The following is a 20,371-nucleotide window of genomic DNA, read 5'->3' on the forward strand; positions in this document are numbered from 1 at the left end:
GGGACTAGGAGGGAGGTGGTTACACCCACTTCCTTGGCGGGCTTTTCCCCAGCACAGGGTCTGGAGTGACCCTGGAACTGGTTCCAGCCAGCCTATGCACAGTGAGCACCGGGGTGCCACGTGCAGTCACCTTCCTCTAAAGCCCTGCCTACCTACAATACACAAAACCCTGTCTGGGACGGTGCTGGCACCGCCCCTGGCAGGAAACCCTTTGTCCTTATCTCCTGCTCTGGGAGGACTCCCAGCAGCAGGAGGGCAGACTTGTGTCTCGGTGGCAGCATCCATTTTGTGGAGCTGAGGCTCTGTTTGACTTTAACCGGGGTTAGGGGTTACATACATGTCGTGTCCCTCGAGAAGGGTGGAATGCTAACCCCGTCGCCAGAATTGGCGAGGGGTTAGTATTCCAATTCGTATGACACCTTACTCGACATGTTTTGATAAAGCGATACCAGAGTTGGCATATAACCGCGAGGATTATAATGCACTTAAGAGTATATGGTATGCGATATCATGGAAACGGCTAAGGGATGGATCCCGAAAGCCGCAGACAGGCTCAGCTCATGCCAGAGCACCATCTCACACGATTCCAAGCACTCTGCCTTCAGGATTGTTAAGGCCTGCCATAGGAGTGACTGATAGGAGATCTGTGTGTCCATTTTAGGGTTAGATATAGGTATACTATATCTACAGCAAAGGGTGAGTACACCACCTTGCCCCAGCTGTCGTGCAGCCAGTTGTGTCAGTTTAGTTAGTCAGCCCAGGGGTGGCATAATACATGCTTCAGCCCCTGGGAGACTTCTGGGTACACCTCAGCCCTGGGTACAGGGACTTGGAGAGGGCCCAGTGCCAATTCAGTACCTGAGTACAATTTGGATAGAGAGAACAGCTAGGCTGTGGGTCTGATTAGCAGGCCCACAGCCAGGGAAAGTCGTAAACCAGTGCAGCAAAAAGCAAAAATCTGGGTGATCATAGGCTTGCAGACCCTACTCTCCTACAGTGGAGAACGCAGTCTTCTCCTTTGCTCCATCGGCCATGGCAATCTGCCAGTACCCTGATGTCAAGTCGATGGTGCTGAGGTACTTGGCTGCTCCCAGCCGGTCAATCAGCTCGTCTGCCCGTGGTATCGGGTGAGCATCTGTCTTGGTGACAGAGTTCAATCCCCGATAATCCACACAGAACCGAAGTTCTGGTGTGGTGCCCGGTGGAGCCGCTTTTGGCACTAGAATGACCGGACTAGCCCATGGGCTGCTGGAGGGCTCGATTACTCCCAGTTCCAGCATCTTGGTCACCTCACCCTGGATGCTGTTCTTTACTTTGTCGGACAGCCTGTAAGACTTGGTTTTCACTGGCGGACTGTCCCCTGTGTCCACATCATGGGTACACAGATGCGTAATTCCAGGCGTGAGGGAGAACAACGAGGCGTGCTGCGCCAACACCTGGCGGCAGTCCCTCTGTTGTTCTGGGGTCAAGGATGGGGAGAGTACAACTCCCTCTACTGAACCATCCTTCTCCTGAGCCGCTAGAAGGTCAGGAAGAGGCTCACTTTCCTCCTCCTCGCTCCCATCCGTCACCATGAGGAGAGCAAGCTCCGATCGCTCATGATGAGGCTTCAGGCGGTTGACATGGAACACCCGGTGGGGCTGTCGGGGGGGTCTTCAAGTCCATGACATAGGTGGCCTGGCCTTTACGCTCCACAATCTCGTACGGTCCAGTCCACCGGTCCTGGAGGGCACTAAGCTCCCCAGGCTCCATAACCCACACCTTCTGTCCAGTGTCCAACTCCACCGTCTGAGCGTTGTGGTCATACCACTCCTTCATGACGGCTTGGCTAGCCTCCAGATTGTCTGAGGCTTCTTTCCACAGCTTAGCCATCTGGCTGCGGAATGCCAGCATGTAGTTGACAACATCCCGGGGAAGCTTCTTCGAAGTCTTCTCCCAACTCTCTTTGACCAGACTAAGGGGCCCCCTAACGGGGTGACCATAGAGCAATTCGAAGGGGCTGAACCCGACTCCCTTCTGGGGTACCTCGCGGTACGAGAACAGCAAGCAAGGGAGGAGGATGTCCCATTTCCGCCTCAGGTCTTCTGGCAGACTCCGGATCATTCCCTTCAAGGTCTTGTTGAAGCGCTCCACGAGCCCGTTAGTCTGGGGGTGATAAGGAGTGGAGAACCGATAGGTCACTCCGCACTCCTTCCACATGGCCTGCATGTAGGCAGACATGAAATTTGTGCCCCTGTCCGAGACCACGACCTTGGGGATTCCCACTCGGGTGAATATCCCCATCAGGGCCCGCGCCACTACAGGTGCAGTAACGGTCCTCAGAGGGATGGCCTCCGGGTACCGAGTGGCGTGGTCCACTAACACCAGAATGAACCGATTTCCGCAGAGGTCGGAGGGTCCAATGGCCCTACGATGTCAATACCGACCCGCTCGAAAGGGGCCCGACCACTGGGAGTGGTTCCAATGGGGCCTTCAATTTGGTCCCAGTCTTGCCACTGGCCTGGCAAGTCTTGCAGGTCTGGCAATAAGTGTCAGAGGCAACTCTCATCCTAGACCAATAAAAATGTGGGACTAGCCTTGCAAAGGTCTTGTCCTGGCCCAGGTGTCCGGCTAGAGGTATCTCATGCGCCAGTTCCATCAAAAAGGCTCGGTAGCACTGGGGGACCACTATGGCCCTCGAGGATCCATGCACTGCAACCCTTGGCTCACTGTACAGGAGGCCATCCTCCCAATACACGTGGTAGTTGCCGGTCTCCTTGTTCACCACTTGGGCTTCGGCCTGTCGCCGCATGCCTTCAAGCGTGGGGCACTCCTTCTGCACCCGACAGAATTCCTCCCGGGTAGGACTTCCGTACACATGCCACTCGGCAAGGGTCGACAAATCCCCCACAGGAACGACATCCATCTCCACGGAATCCGGGGTTACCTCCGCGGGCTCCCCATCCGTCACACGGGGTGTGTCCTCCACAACACTCTCCTCTGGACCGCCAGTGGGTTGGGCCGTTGTCTCAGGCTCCAACCCGGGTTGAGCTTCTTGCCGGGCAGCCGTGGACCGCGTGACTACGCACGTCCACCCTGGTAATCCCAGCATCTCAGTGTGGGCCTTAAACTCCACTTCCTTCCAGGCAGTATGTTCGAGGTCAATACCGAGCAGACAGTCCACAGGCAAGGCAGGGCTGATCGCAACTCTCAACGGGCCTGATACTCCTTCCCATTCAAAGGGAACTTGAGCCACGGGATAGTAGCTCATTCTGCCGTCAGCCAACACAGCCGGATGGTACACATCAAGAACAACCTGCTCAGGGGACACCAGCCGCCTCACTACAGTGGTCATGCTGGCTCCTGTGTCCCTCAGAGCGTCCACCTCCTCCCCATTGACCTTCACCCTCTGCATGTACTTAGCAGTATTCAATGGTAAGGGCGTCACTGGGACCATCTCCTTATCTCCAAGTGAAACCAAGGTCAAGACTGTCCACTCCCCTTCCCTATCTAGGGGCAGCTCCAACCCAAGCGCTATACTAGCCACCCCGGGACTCTTGCCACCAGTGGGGGCTGGGGGTAGTTTGCGACACTGGGAATCTCCCTTGTAGTGTTCGACCTCTCCGCACTCATAGCACCGGACCACTTTTGGCTGCTGACCCTTGTCAGGGTAAGTGGGTTTTGGGGGTTGTGGGTAACACAGGTTAGCTGTGAAAAGGTGCCCGAAGACCTAAGGGCCAACAAAAAAATAGGTGGAAAAAATTAGGCCAGGGCAAAAAGTCACGGGGAAAGATCACCCTAAGGCTGACAGGTCTAACAGAGACACAGCCACAGCTCTAGTGAATGACACATGAGCCCTAGACCCAGACACACTGCCAGCACCAGAAACAGGAGTGTGAGACACAGCCACAGCTCTAGTGACTGACACATGAGCCATAGACCCAGACACACTGTCAGGACATGTCCCTGTACAGTGACCAACAAATACCATGCCAGCATCTGAGACATGAGAGTGGCGGACACACACAGTGCCAGTACCTGAAACAGGAGAGGGCACAACTGACGCAGTGCTACTACATGAGGCATGACAGCGAACAACAGACACAGTGCCACTATCTGACACATGAGAGTGAACTGCAGCTGACCCACTATGAAAATGAACTGAAATGATGAGCCACAGGGCTGTATGGGCCAGGAGGCAGGGTGGCTCTGGGAGCTGGTGGCAGCTGTACTGGAGCGACATTGGGGTGGTCAGGTGTCACTTGTGTGTGTCTCCATTTCTTTGGGATATGTAGGGGCACACAGGACATGACTGGACTGGTAAGTGGTTTGGCCTCATCAGAAACATCACCCATCAAAGGTGGATCATGTGCTGGTGGGGGTCTGCTCTCTGGGGACGTGCTGGACCCTGCTTGACGTTTGCTGTGGGCCTGCCTTCTGCCCTCTGCATCATGTGTAATGGGGGATACAACAACAGTGTACTCCTTCCTCTGCTTCAGCGGGGTGAGGATGGGAATAGAGGTATGGGGGGACTCCACCGCTGACACATGTGTTTTACGTTCCTTCACCAACATCAGCCTCAGGGTAGGCAGGGGTGATGTATGCATGTCCTTGATGGAGCTCGTGTCCATGGGAGAACCCTTGGCCCTGGGAGTTGGCTTGTCCTTTGTAGTGTCCCTGTCCATTGTAGTGTACCTGTCCTTTGAAGTGTCCTTGTCCCTGGGAGTGTCCCTGGCCTTGGGAGGTGCCCTTTCCTTTGTAGTGTCCTTGTCCTTGGGAGTGTCCCTGGCCTTGGGAGGTGCCCTTTCATTTGTAGTGTCCTTGTCCTTGGGAGTGTCCCTGGCCTTGGAAGGTGCCCTTTCCTTTGTAGTGTTCTAGTCCTTGGGAGTGTCCCTGGCCTTGGGAGGTGCCCTTTCCTTTGTAGTGTCCTTGTCCTTGGGAGTGTCCCTGGCCTTGGGAGGTGCCCTTTCCTTTGTAGTGTCCTTGTCCTTGGGAGGTGCCCTTTCCTTTGTAGTGTCCTTGTCCTTGGGAGTGTCTCTGGCCTTGGAAGGTGCCCTTTCCTTTGTAGTGTCCTTGTCCTTGGGAGTGTCCCTGGCCTTGGGAGGTGCCCTTTCCTTTGTAGTGTTCTTGTCCTTGGGAGTGTCCCAGGCCTTGGGAGTACCTTTTGAGGGGGATGCTTGTGTTACATGTGAATCCCTGTCCCCCAAAACCCCTTGAGGATCCTGTGTGTCAGCTCCAGGGTAGCTGATGTCGTGTTCGGTTAAAGATTTCCTTGTCCTAGGGGATGGTGTCTGTGCCCTACGTGCCCTGCCTTGCTGCCTGAGGCTGCTTCTAGTGCAATAACCCGAAAATGAGGCCTGGTCTGAAATGTCACTCTCCCCTGAGACATCAAGTGGTGTGGATGGGGGAACTGAAGTAGAACCTTGTCCATTCGACTGTAGAACGGCTGCAGACACTGTGTTTGCTAATGACTGAACTGTTCTGTGGAGACCAGCAACATCGCCATGCATCCCCTCCATGAATGCTACCACCTGCCCCAATTTCCTATCGTGGTCTTGGAATGCATTGATCATGTTGGTCTGCCCTACACACAGCTGTCGCAGCAGATCAACAGCCTCAGCACAAAGTGCACTTTGTGTCACCGGGGCAGGGGCAACGGTGCCTGCACCGAAGGCAACTCTGCTCCCCCTACTCTGGCGAGCACGAGCATTACTTGTTGCAGTTGGTGGCAGTGTGGGCCCTGTGTGCTGTGTACTGACTGAAGGTGTTGATTGCCCACTCCCTGTGTCTACCAACAGTGCTGACTCACCAACACTGTCTGAAGATGAGGACGATGGTGTATCCACATGTGAGTCCTCAGGGACAGTTCTGTCTCCCTCTCCGGGGCTGCTCTCTTCAGTCTCAGTCTGCGTGTGTGTGTGATCTCGGATCCGGATGCATTGGCACCACTTATCTCAGTCGTCTGTGGTTCAGTGCCCATTGCCAAATCTGAAAGAGAGAGATAAGAGGTTTACCGAAGTGCCACACTCACGTACTGAAGGTTACAAAATCACAACTTTCCTCAGAGTCGACTAACATGTAACACCCATCCTGCACACGAACCACCCCTAACAGACATCCTCAAACAAACAGGGCAAGTGCATGCAGACCACCACACATGTGATGCCATGGGACCACAGACCTCAACGGCATGTCCTGGGACCCTGCACTACAATGCAACTGGTATGTCCACCTGGCGGACATGGATGCTAACGCTCACTCCGCTAATGGCACCAACATGCAATTGCAGCATAACATATACACCACAGATGTCACTACTGTGCCTGAGCAGCAATACATGCATGCACTCACAAGTCACAAACCCATTCAGTGTGCTTGCCGCTACTTTGCTGTTGATCCCCTCTCAGCCGTGCGGACAGGTCAGGATGCTTCACAGCTATGATACGGTGCATTAGAGGGGTCATGGTACGTCGTGCAAGCCGGGTTGATCTTGGAATCAGCCCCAGTGTCATCTCCGCCACATTCTTGCTGAGCCTGGAGATGTCGTCCCAGTGCTTGTGGCAGTGTGTGTGTCGTCTATTGCACCCCCCCACTGCCCGTACATCACGTGCTATGGTCCTCCACACGGCCTTGCGAAGGTGTAGCTTGACCTACCATGATGGGAGACAAGAGGGGAACGTCAGTGGACGGTTAGACATTCACAAACATAATAACACGTATCTTTCAGCAGCCATGCACAGTACAACACATGTGAAGGTCCCACAGCACACCGCCAAGCTTGCAGAAGTCAGGAGTCAGTGACCACCTCATGCACACCAACATGTCCCCCACTGCACTTACCACCTGTCCGGGGGCACCGTAGAGCCGTTCATAGTGGCGGAGCACACCGTCCACAAGGACATCCAGCTCCGCTGCGGTGAAGGGACGAGACCGGATCTCTTGCAATCTCGACATGGCAAGGTCCTGGACTGTGGCCCTACAGCAGCAGTTGTTGGATAGCTCAGCAGCAGCAGGTCGAGGTGATGGGTGCAGGCAGCAGTTGTTGGATAGCTTAGCAGCAGCAGGTCGAGGTGATGGGTGCAGGCAGCAGTTGTTGGATAGCTCAGCAGCAGCAGGTCGAGGTGATGGGTGCCGGCAGCAGTTGATGGATAGCTCAGCAGCAGCAGGTCGAGGTGATGGGTGCAGGCAGCAGTGGCTGGAAGCAGTGAATGTGTGCTGCTGAAATTCACACATTTATAGGGCCCTGAGCTCACATCAGTGGCACACGTCTGCAGCAATTGGTTTTCCCGGGATGCCTAATTCAAAATTAAACAGAAAAATTAGTGGTGGATGCACAGCTTTTTGATCCTAATTGTATCAACCAGACACAGCCTCCATGAGCCAGTAGGCCAACTACTGGACAGATACCTTCAACCATCAGTGAGGAAAATGTCAACTTATATAAAGGATACGACAGAATTCATTCTCAGGCTCAACACTATCAAACTTGAATCAGAACAACAAATAATACTATGCACAGCTGATGTAAAATCACTCTATACGAGCATACCCCACTCGATGGGAATAGAAGCTATAGAAGACGCTCTGCTAAAAACAGATTTGGATGTTAATTTTCAAACTTTTCTAATGGAGCTAATGCTCTTTTCACTCTATCAAAGTTATTTCAGACACAAAAATGACTGGTATTTACAACTTGTGGGCACTGCCATGGGCAATTCCGCGGCGCCGGTCTATGCGAACCTTTTTATGAAGTCCTACGAAGAAAAACACATCTTATCTAAAAAAGAATGGAGTGACAATCTCAAACTTTTCATCCGATATATCGATGATATTTTCATTATCTGGTCAAGCACAAAAGAACAGTTACATGAAGTACTAACGCAATTCAACGAAATTGACGAAAGAATTCAGTTGACCTGGGAAATGTCTGAAAGTACCATCACTTTTCTAGACGTCAAAATAAACCGCACACCAGAAGGATTGGAAACGGATTTACACATCAAAAGCACAGATCGCAATAACATGCTCCATTATGGCAGCTTTCATGAACACAATTTGAAAAGATTTCTACCTTTCTCCCAGATGGCAAGAACTAAAAGAATCGTATCTGAACCCACCACCCTACAGACAAGAATCACAGAGATGGAAAATAAATTCAAACAAAGAGGGTACCCTGAACACATTCTTGAGGAGTCAAAACAAAAACTGGCATTAAAAGATAGAAACACACTATTACAACCAAGTCGTCCAAAAGAGCAAACTAGAATTGTGGCTATATCAACATATTCAACTTCAAGTCAGAAATTCAAAAAGGTAATACTGAAACACTGGCCTATGCTCACAATGGAACCTGACTTTAACAATTGTTTCAAAGACCCTCCTCTCTTTGCGTTTACCAGGACAAAAAACATTGGTGAAATGTTACAACCCAGAACTCTCACAACTGAAATCTATCATGGTACCAAACCTTGCCACAATTGTGGCCACTGTAATAACATCATCAGAGGCAATAAAATAAATCACCCAATGAAAGGTCAAGAAATAAAACTTAAAGTAAACGCGACGTGTGATACAACAAATGTTATCTATGCGCTCAAATGCCCGTGCGGCAAACTATACATTGGCAAGACGGAACGCCGGATTAAGACAAGAATCACTGAACACAAATCAAACATACGTTTGAAAAATGTCAAATCGACGGTTGCGACACACTTCATGGAAGCTAAACATAGCATTGCACAACTAAAATTCCTGATTTTGGAAAGTATCATCAAAACAGAAGGTCGAGATAACACAAAACATCTACTCCAAAGAGAGAACTCGTGGATTTATAGACTTTGTACCCAAAAGCCTTTTGGACTCAATGAGAGAATCGAATTCTCATGCTATCTATAGACTATGACATATAAATTTGCTTCAGTGCCATAGATTGGTAACCCCTGTGCTTTGCTGTATATACTTTGTTTTGTGATACCTTATTTCTGATATAACATTGTTGTTATTAATCACTAATTCCTTAAGCATCCTCCACACTATATACGTTTTTTCACCCAAGCATAACTCTAACTGATGCTAGCACATCACATTCAGCATCACTCTACACGAGACGGATTGCCCAAGCTTTTATGTTTTCGAAACTGCCATCAGCAGTGACATTTTTTCTCAAACATTTTTTCCTATCCTTTTTTTATATTCATCCCCCTTTTTTTATATTCATGCCCTCATGATTCAGCCTAACTGAAGGTGTGACGCATATATTTAACTTCAGTGTGAATAAAACAATAGATAAATTGCTACAGAACAGTGACCGATAGTCTTTCCACAGTGATAATAGGTCACATGACCGCTACCTGGTTTGATCACCGTGACGGTTAAACACACTCGAACTGAAACGCGCGTTTACTGAGGAAGCCGCGTTCATGGCGGATTCACTTCCAGATAACAAACAGGTCAGTCTACAGCAGTTTATATGCTCGCATAGGGAAACAGGGGGCCCTACATTTCATTTAATACCACGTGCTGCAACTTGTCTTTGCACCCTTTTTTTCAGAGTCATACCGACCAACAACAAATGACAAACAACTCGTTAAGGATAGAGACAGGCATGTAAGTCCATTATAGCATTACTATAAATTACAGTGATGACATTTACCGACAGCAATTGGTTTTCCCGGGATGCCTAATCCAAAATTAAACAGAAAAATTAGTGGTGGATGCACAGCTTTTTTTTCCGGCGGTCTGCGGTGGGTGCTGCAATGTGACTGTAAGGGGTACCAACTGCCATTTCCACTTGCATATTCAAATGTATGTGTTAGCCTGCCCTGCCCCCGCGGAATGCGTGCACCGCCATTGCGATGCCAGTGAGTGATGATTTTTAAAAGATGCACCATCGAGGTAGTGCGCACATGCGTTTGGTGGGGTGTGACAGTGATGGTCCTTGACCATGCAGCATATGTTATGCACAATTGCAGTATCAAGGTTCATCTTCTGTGTTGGGGGAATGCGTATCTGGATGGCTTGTGTACACACACTGCATGTGTCCGCACACATGTAATGTTCATAGTTGTACATGTGTGTCAGGACATGTCCGGGATGCATGAAGAATCATTATGTCAAGTTTATGGCCCATGTCCACGTGTGTCATACATGTCCATTTGTTGCATGTGTGGTCATACTATTGACCTTGCCAGTGGTTAACAAAGGCCAGTGATGTGCACCCAAGTTGCATCAGATGTGCCTGGCGATGTGTTGCGTCTTGGTTTTGCAGACACACGTTTCTATTTGTACACATCTACACAGTACATCAAGGCTGTGTACCCACATTCAGGAGCTGTTCTGAGTGTGTTGTTTGTGTGTGCAAGTAGCAGTGATGGGGGTATACATGCATTCTGTGTATGCGTATGTGTGTCGGCTGTTGTGTGCCAATGCATGTCATGTGCGGATGTCCAGCATTGTAGGTGGGGTCATGGGTGCATGAAGACAAGGAGGGTGTGTTCCATGTTCGTGTTGTGTGTGCACGTCCATGTGTGTCTGTGGGGACGCTTGTCCACACTTGTGCCCTCAGTCATGTGATGTTGGCTGTTCTCTCAACATGTGTGCACGTTACATTGGACATGTTTGCACACAGGATGTTGTTGTGGGTGAACATTGTGTGTGGAGTTAGCTGTAGTGCCTTATATTTCGGTAACGTCACACATACAATCAGTGTCTGCAACATGTATTATTTGTGTTTTGTTGGTCAAGATGTGATAGTGTGGCACAGCTATGCGGTGTTGGTCAATTGACATCTGCTCCCATCTGGAGGGCTCCAAATGTGCATCGACCCTACACTGTGCTGGAGGACATGGTTAACGAGGAGGTGATCTGCAAATTCCGGCTTGACCGACGTAGATTGCAGGAGCTTGTAGCCCAATTGGCACCTCATCTGCAGCCACGCAGAACATATCCAGGAGCTATTACACCCACAGCAAAGGTGATGGTGGCACTTCACTTCTTTGCAACAGGCACTTTCCAGTACACAGTTGGTCATGCCGAGGGATGTCACAATCCATGTTCAGCATGGTACTGCGAGATGTGCTGGATGCCATGATGCATTACAAGGATGATTACATCCATTTCCCACGGCTGGCAGAGTTGGCAGTAGTCAAAGGGGACTTTTATGCCCTGGCCCAGATTCCACACGTAGTGGGTGCCATTGATGGCACAGATACTGGTCTCATTCCACCCCAGGCACGTGAACCCATATATCGCAATCGGAAGCACTACCATTCGATCAACGTGCAAGTGGTGTGCCTGGCTGACAACATCATCTCCAATGTGTGTGCCAGATTTCCCGGGTCCGCACATGACTCCCACATCCTGCGGAGCAGCATTGTCCCCCAACTGATGGCCAATCTGTGTCAAGAACGTGCGTGGCTTGTAGATGAGTGTGCTGTGATGACTATTGTGTTGTATGTGTGCCATGCTGTTCCCAACAATCCTGGTAATGATGTATGTGTCTGTCATCCCTCCACCTAGGCGACTCTGCGTACCCAAACCGGCCGTGGCTGCTAAGCCCCCTACGGAATCCTACTACCCCAGGTGAAATACGCTATAATGAGGCCCATGGGAAGACTGCTGAAGTCTAGGTTTCGCTGCCTGGATAAAACCGGAGGGGCCCTGCCATACTCACCCGGCAAAGTATGCAGAATAGTGATTGCCTGCTGCATGCTCCACAACCTGGCCTTACGCAACAATATTGAACTGATCATGGACCCTGCAGACCAACAGGTTGCTCCACCTCCCATCTTCCCCAGTGATGAGGATAGTGGGGAGGAAGGTGTGGACCAGAGGCGTCAGCTCATTGCTCGCTACTTTCCTTGAATGTGAGTAACTACCTCTTGTACTGCTGTTCAATGCGTGACGTATGTCTGCTGTAGATGGTTGGATGTGGTGTGTGAATGCTGCCTGTTATGTTATGTTTGCACATGGGTATCGGCCACGGTGTACGAGCAATGCTCCCTGATGCGTGTCCTGTGATCCGCTGACTTTGTGATGATTGTGGTTTGTGGGATGTTGCAGTACGTTCTTTTGTGATGGTTGTGATTCAGTTTCCTGACCTGTGCTTGTTGTTCTCTGTTTGTCCCTAGGTCACTCACACCGAGCCAGGATTCAAAACAACATTGATCCCTGCACCTGCTGATGACAACAACTGAGACATACCTGTATATAAACATGGAGATCACACAGCATTGAGCGTAACAGTGATTTTTATTTACAGGGTGTGGAAAAGTGTTTGTGCATATTTACAAAAAGGTGGTGGTGGGGAAGAGTGAGTTGAAAGTCATGTCAGATGAAAACACCGATGGGGACACCACATTGTGTAATGTACACCTAGTCCAACAGACGTGTGACAATGCTTGGCAATGAGGGACAAGATAGTTTGCTGCGTCAATGCCAGGCTCAAGGAAGGGTGAAGTCATTTTCGGCCCCTCTTCGGGCGGGTAGATGGGGCATTGCCACTGCACTGTGCTGGGTCCAGCCTTGGACGGCCCCTTCGTCTTGAAGCCGGAGCAGACCCAGCTGTGGGGGCAGGTTGTTCTGGATCCACCTCCCTGTCAGTGGCCTCAGGTGATGGTGGCGGTTGTGTTGGTGACCTGCCCCACTGGGCACTTGGGGGAGGGGTAGGTGGTGTGGCGCGGGATAACCACTCCCTCCAAAGTGCCGTTTGCTGCCCAATGAGGTCCACAATTTGGCCCATACGTGTGTCCATCGACCTCAAGAGCTGGCAGGTCTGTTGCGAATCTTGATGTGCCCGATCAGCCTGTGCCTGCGACCGCTCGTAGGAGGCATTCACTCTGGCAATGGCTTCCAGGGTCTTGTTCCCATGATGGTCTGGGTCTTGCCCCCAACCTCCCCTTATACCTCCACTCCTGTTGGTGAGCTGTGGCCTCACCTGTGTCTTCCCACGTCCACTCTCCCTGCTAGCCTGAGACATTGATGGCCCTTCATCGTCTGATGGGTCAGGCAGGGTGGCACTGGCAGGGGTGGTGGTAGTGGTGGTAGTGGTGCTGGTGGTGGTAGCTGCACAGCTCACAGTGGCAGTTGTTTGTGTAGTACCACTGGCCAAGGTGGTGGAGGCAGGGATGTCCTGGGAGCCTGATGGCCCTGGAAGTGTGCTTGGCACAGCATCGTCCTCTGCACCCGAGGTGTCCTGGGAATACTCTCCGGAGAGACCTGGCTGTGAGGGGGGCAACTGCTGCTGGCGGTTGGTGTTTTTGCGTGTCAAGTCGTGATCACCTGAGGGACAAGAATGTAACAATCAATGCTGTGGACATGACAGGTTTCTTGTAGTTACATTTCAAATCTCTATGGAATCAGGACATGGTTGTTGGTGTCATCATATTGGTGTTGCACACATGAGTGGAAATTTTGGTGGTGTGGAGGTGGGGAGACAATACTTGGCTATGTGTGTTCCTGTCCTGCTATTGGATGGTGCCCCTGTGCAGATGGCTACCTACCTGTAAGTTTGAAGGGGGAGATGCACTGATCACCATATGGTGGGCGGACTACATCTTGCTCTGGGATGGGACATGTGGGCCTGTTGGGAGTTGTAGTGCTGGACCCCCACCCCCACCCCACCCTCCCAGGAGACATGTGGGCCTGTTGGGAGTTGTAGTGCTGGACCCCCACCCCCAGCCCCACCCTCCCAGGAGACATGTGGGCCTGTCGGGAGTTGTAGTGCAGGACCCCCCCCCCCCACACACCCCCAACCTCCCAGGAGACATGTGGGCCTGTTGGGAGTTGTAGTGCTGGACCCCCACCCCCACCCTCCCAGGAGACATGTGGGTCTGTTGGGAGTTGTAGTGTTCACTGCTTGACCACATGCCAGCATGGGAAGGTAGGAGGCAACATTTGTGGTTGATCATGGTGGGTGCATTTGAGCCCTGGCATTCACATTTGGGTGACTGTGTGATTCACATGCATGGATTGGAGCCTGGGAGATGTGTCTTAGAAGTTGTGCAAGGCAGAACATGACAGTGTGATAGTGGTAATTGGTATGTACTTACCAGCCTCAAGTCCCTCTTCTATTCCTTCCAGGCTCTCAGGGTGCAGTATGCCAAGCACCTTCTCCTCCCATTTGGTAAATGGTATGGGATTTGGGGTAGTGCCGCCTCCAGTGTGGTGTGCCCGCAGGTGGTTCTTGGCCCGGATGCCCTTCACCCTTGTCTTGAGGTCGTGCCACCGCCTCTGGATGTCGTGTTTGGTGAGTGGCACGGTCCCTGAAGCATTGACTCTGGTCACTATCCTGTCGACCATGGTGGTTTTAGTTGCCAAGGTGGTCTGCTGGACCAGGGTACCAAACAAATGTGGTTCCACACAGATGATTTCATCCACCATGACCTTCAACTCACTCTCTGTGAACTTGGAGTTTTTCTTGGGTGCCATGGTGTGTGATGTGCAAGGTGTTGGTGGTGTGGGGTGTGCAGGTTTGTGGTATGTAGGGCTGGTGCTGTGAGGGTTGGTGTGGTGGGTATGCAGGTTGTATGTGTGTTTGTGTGTCTCTGTTGTTTCTGATGTTCAGTCTCTTTGTTCCAGCTGTGCTGTGATGCAAAGGATTGTGGTAATGGGAGGGATTCCTTTTATACTCTGTGTGGTGGTTGTGTCCCAATGGTTTATGGCGGTCAGGTGTTTTGTGGGTGTGTTGACTTGGGTGTTCTTGTTTGTGCTGGGGGGTGTCATTGGAGCGTTTAGTTGTTGGAGGTGGGTGTTCCAGGTGGGTGTGTCTTCTGTTATTTTTTGTTTGCTATTTACTACCGTCCACCATTTTTGCTTCGGTTTGACTGCAGGGGTGATGTTCGTTAGGTCCTTCCGCAGCCAAGCTCCGTTTGTCAATGCTTTTTTTCCGCGGCGGTCGTGGAAGTTGGTGAGTTACGTTGGGATGGCAGAGTTATCCTAATCGTGCGTCCGGAACCTCCGAAGGTATGGCAGCGGTTGAGGCTGTTTCCTCGGCCTTTGCGTCCGCGGCGGACGGTGTTTCTGTGGTTCCGTCCGCTTGTGGCGGTCTTTGGTGTGATCCGTCCGCCGCGGTCGGTGAGTGTTGGCAAAAATATCCTAATCGCACTGGCGGTTTATCCGCGGAGCGGTCGGGAGTATTTTTGCCGCGACCATGGCGGACGGAACCCGTTTCCGTCCGCCATCATAATAGACCCCTAAGTGTATAAGGAGAGAGGGAGTACTATGAGGAGACAGTAAGAACTATTAGGACAGGGTGAAAATAAAGACAAGAAAGAATATAAAGAGTAGGGGAAGTATGCAAAAAGAGGAGCACGTTTGAAGAGAAAAGAAAAGTATAAGAAGAGATGATAATATAAGAAGAAGGAGGTAGTATGATAAGAGAGGAGGGAGTATGACAAGAGAGTGTAGAAAATATGGAAAGTGGGGGCGCATATAATTACTTAATGTACACAGACGCACAGTGTCATATTAGAAAAAGAAATATGAGACCATGCATTATACCAAAATACATTTACGAATGAAAAACATTTAGGTAAGTATACACATTCCATGTATATAACTACTACATTTCAGTGAACAACTCTGACTCTTTTTGCAAATACATATGCAATTTACCACATTACTTTTGCCAACATTACATCAAAAAAAGTGACACAATAGAACAACACACATGCACAGGGGGCTTGTAAATCTGCCCCAGAATGTATGAAGGGAGAAAGGAAACAGTAAGAAGACAGATCAAGGAGTATGAAGAGAAAAATGAAATGTGAAGAGACCGGGAAGAAAATAAGGAGACAGAAAGAATATGAGGAGACACACGAAATATAAACAAAAAGAAGGGCAGTATGAAGACAGAGGAGAACATAACAAAAAGAAGGTAGTACCATGAGAAAGGAAGGAGTAAGAGGAGAGAAGGGGGAGTATTACAAGAGAGGGTAGAAAATATGGAAAAAGGGGCAAATATAAATCCTCCGGCGTGGGGTCACTAGCAGCTGGGGCTCCCGCGATCGGGAGAGCGGAGCAACCCTCGAACTTCGCTCCATTCCCCCGACCAAGATTACCCTTTCCAATGTCCCGTTCTTTTCAGATTACGGAGGGACGACCCCAACGCGGAGTCCCGGCGGAGTCGCCAACTGAAGTACCGAAAAATAAATAAGACCATATAGAGCTATACTTACTAATAGCCCCAATACCACTTACCAATAACCAGTCAGTTGGCAGTGTAGAAAGTTCAATCGTTTATTAAACAAACAACTCCGCCAGAGGAGCCTCCCGCGACCTAACCCCTCGAGGTCCGCTGAGAAGACTGCTGGCACATTATCAACAGATCACATATATACTGTTACATTTCGAAACCGTTACCTAAGAAGGAAAAATACAAGTTGGTACAGGTTGGTGCAAAGGAAAGACCATATATGGGACACAAAGCATCCTTAGTTTTGCTCAGATCGTTATAGCAAGGTTGAGGAGGGTGACTCCCTTCTGCCAGCTCTAGGAGAGTCCACACAGCACCTCCCAGAATGTGCTTATCCAGCCTACCCCCACCTACAACTTTGACAGGCCTAACGGGCAGAAGCAGCAGTTTGTTACATTTGTCAGACCATTTCTCAAGAGAACAATTTGTGTTAACGGTAATGGTAGGTTTCCACTAATGCTGCAAGCAGACTAGGCCACAAAATGGCGCTGGTCGGGTCAATCTACATTGCCCGTGAAAAGACGAATAACTAGAATAAGTCGTACACTAATCCCTAAACTATCACATGTGTGAGTTTATTAGTACCCGAGTACTGTCACTAGACTAATAGGTGCATTACTCTAATTTCTAACTGTTACTACGTACTTTACTAGGCCTATTTCAGAATTCAGTTCCTCAGTGGGTCAGGGAGTCTCCACCCTGCCCCCTTTTCACGTTCGCAAATTTTGTTTTGGGCTCTCTTCTGCCTCGGAGTGACAAAATGGCGGCCAACACTTCCTGGTTTCCACCAATTGGAATGTTGACAAACGTCTAACAGCAAATCAGAATTCAGCTCGTGCACACCCGATTCGCGCACGTTGAGCGCACGGGTGCGCGCTTATAGATATATAGATTTTTTTCTTCTGATTTTCTCAGGAACTACTGGATGGATTTACACCATTGAGCAAAAGCGTGATCTTCGAATCAGACTCTACCATTTTGCCGAATTTCTTGTAATTCCGTTCAGCCGTTCGGGCTGTAGCCGTGTCTAATCGTCCTATGGAAAATAACATGCGGAAAACACGTTTTGGGACCCCCCTTTTTTCTCAGCACTCACTTGACGAATCCCCCCAAAACTTTCAGGGAAGGAGCGGAGTGGGCCATCTTCGCAGGAGACGCATCACTGGTGCAAGGAGAGCGGCGCCTACAGCAACCAGGCTGCAGCGAGGCTGAGAATGGACAGCCACCCCTCCCATGCTCACCTGGAGAACTTCACTGGAGGCATTTAAACTCCTTGCACGGGAGACGCCTTTACTGGTGCAAGGAGAGTGGCGCCTACAGTAACCAGGCTGCCACAGGGCTGAGAAGGGACTGCCGCCCCTCCAACGCTCACCTGGAGAACTTCACTGGGGGCATTTAAACTCCTTGTGCCTCCCGCTGCGTGGGAGATGCATCGCTGGTGCAAGGATAGCAGCGCCTACAGCAACCAGGCTGCCGTGGGGCTGAGAACGGACTGACGCCCCTCCCACGCTCACCTGGAGAACTTCACTGGGGGCATTTAAACTCCTCGCGCCTCCCACTTCGCTGGAGACGCATCGCTGGTGCAAGGAGAGTGGCGCCTACAGCAACCAGGCTGTCGCGGGGCTGAGAACGGATTTCCACCCCTCCCACGCACACCTGGAGAACTTCACTGGGGGCATTTAAACTCCTTGCGCCTCCCGATTTGCGGGAGACGCATCGCTGGTGCAAGGAGAGTGGCACCTACAGCAACCAGGCTGCCGCGGGGCTGGGAACGGACTGCCGCCCCTCCCACGATCACCCGGAGAACTTCACTGGGGGCATTTAAACTCCTCGCGCCTCCCGCTTCGCGGGAGACGCATCGCTGGTGCAAGGAGAGCGGCGCCTACAGCAACCAGGCTGCCGCGGGGCTGAGAAAGGACTGCTGCCCCTCCCACGCTCACCTGGAGAACTTCACTGGGGGCAATTAAACTCCTCGCGCCTCCCGCTTTGCCGGAGACGCATCGCTGGTGCAAGGAGAGTGGCACCTACAGCAACCAGGCTGCTGCGGGGCTGAGAACGGACAGCCGCCCCTCCCACGATCACCTGGAGAACTTCACTGGGGGCATTTAAACTCCTTGCGCCTCCCGCTACGCGGGAGACGCATCGCTGGTTTAAGGAGAGCGGCGCCTACAGCAACCAGGCTGCCGCGGGGCTGAGAACGGACTGCCGCCCCTCCGACGCTCACTGGGGGCATTTAAACTCCTCGCGCCTCCCGCTTTGCGGGAGACGCATCGCTGGTGCAAGGAGAGCGTCGCCTACAGCAACCAGGCTGCCACGGGGTTGAGAAAGGACTGCTGCCCCTCCCACGCTCACCTGGAGAACTTCACTGGGGGCATTTAAACTCCTCGCGCCTCCCGCTTCGTGGGAGACGCACCGCTGGGGCAAGGAGAGTGGCGCTTACAGCAACCAGGCTGCCGTGGGGCTGAGAACGGACTGCCACCCCTCCCATGCTCACCTGGAGAACATCACCGGGGACGGATATATTTAACCAGCCTCCCCGCTACGCGGGACGCGCGCGTGCGGTGCCGAGCTAAACCCGGGCAAAGGGCGGGCCGTCAGGGGCCAAAGGAGGCCGGGCTGGGCCCCCCTCTTTCATTTGGTCAGCGGGTCCTATGGAAAAAAATAAGGTACTTTTTTTGCTGCTAGTGGCTCAGGCTGAGTGGTGACTCTTTTGAGAATGTTTTTTTTGTATTACCTTATAGTTTATTTGGGGCTAAGAGAACTTTGCTGAACATCGAGGGGTTGTCCCTTCCCTTACGTTGTACTAAACCATGGGCAAAAGAAAGACAATGGAGGGGGGTGGGACAATTTCAACCAAAAGAGGGAAGAAATCAAAGAAAGTACTGCATGCGGCTAGTAAATGTGTCCTAACACAGATTGAAGCTATTGTAAATGAATGTGAGGAAGTCTTGGTGGGTAATAACTCAACTGTCCCAGTCGCCGATAACAATATACTGGATGAAGCGATAGCTAGGGCGCATAGAAGAGTAATCCCTTCAATTTTTAACAAGAAAGCACCTCAATATCAGATCATCGGCGAAGTCCATAGAGCAGCGGAGGGAGCTCCAGTAACCTCTCCTTCAGCGCAAAATGTCAGTATAAGATCAGGAGACAAGCACAAAGGGATTTTAGAAGAAGATACAACAGCTGTCCAACTATCGTGCTCCAATAGATTCGCAGCGTTAGAATCAATAGAAGAGGGTAGAAGGGACAAAATCCTGAGCATAGAAACCTCCGCAGAATCTCCTGGTAGCACAATGATATGTAGATCTTGCTCTAGTAATAGTACTCTACTACAAAGAGTAGAACTGCTTGAAAGAGAACTAGCTTATCTGAGAGAGAAGGTGGATGCATTCAGTCATATTTAAAAAGACATCTCTGCTCCCTCAGCATCATCTAATTCTGACCGTTAGTATAGTCAGTCTGTTATCCCCGCTCTTGCATTACCTCCTGTTCCCCGCAGGTTACATGACAGGTCTTTGGTGGGGGCCACCGAGGGGGCAGGGTTGAGGCCAGCATTAGGGCAATATATTCGTGCACAGGCAAAGCCCGATAGGTTTAGATCTCCTAGAAACCTAAATTCCGAGTGCGATCAAGTCACACCTGCTGGAACCAAACAGGCTTTATTGAATCGACAACTCACCGAAGCAAGGCATCACAGGAGCGCCCCAATTAGGTAAGGCCAGGGGATCGTGCCTTGATCCGGCCCACACATGAGAATAACCCCCTTAGAGAAACCCCTTCACACAATTTACATGACAACGGTTCCAAAACTCACGAGTAATTCAAGCTATGAAAGTAGCAAATCACTGCAAAATAAAGTGATACATTGGACAAGATATGTAAGGAGCTGCAGGTCGGTAATAAGGGAGGATATGGCAAAAGTGAGGAGGATTTCGCTGGGTAACTCTCAGACTGACTGTATCGAGATACAGATATTTGATGATACAATCGCTAAGAACCTGGCAGCATTGGAGTTCTGCACCTCGCCCCACCGGGCACACTTCAATACAGTTCTGTAACACTCCACTATGGTCATTAGAGGGGTTGGGGAGAGAGTCTGGACTAAGTGCAGTGGATTGACTGAATAAGGTCCGGTCATCAGACTCCTGCAAGGAAACAGAGGACCAGCTCAGGGAAGATGAGCCTGCCAGTCCCATT

This window comes from Lissotriton helveticus, chromosome 6, assembly GCF_964261635.1.
Source record: "Lissotriton helveticus chromosome 6, aLisHel1.1, whole genome shotgun sequence".
NCBI classification, from domain to species: Eukaryota; Metazoa; Chordata; class Amphibia; order Caudata; family Salamandridae; genus Lissotriton; species Lissotriton helveticus.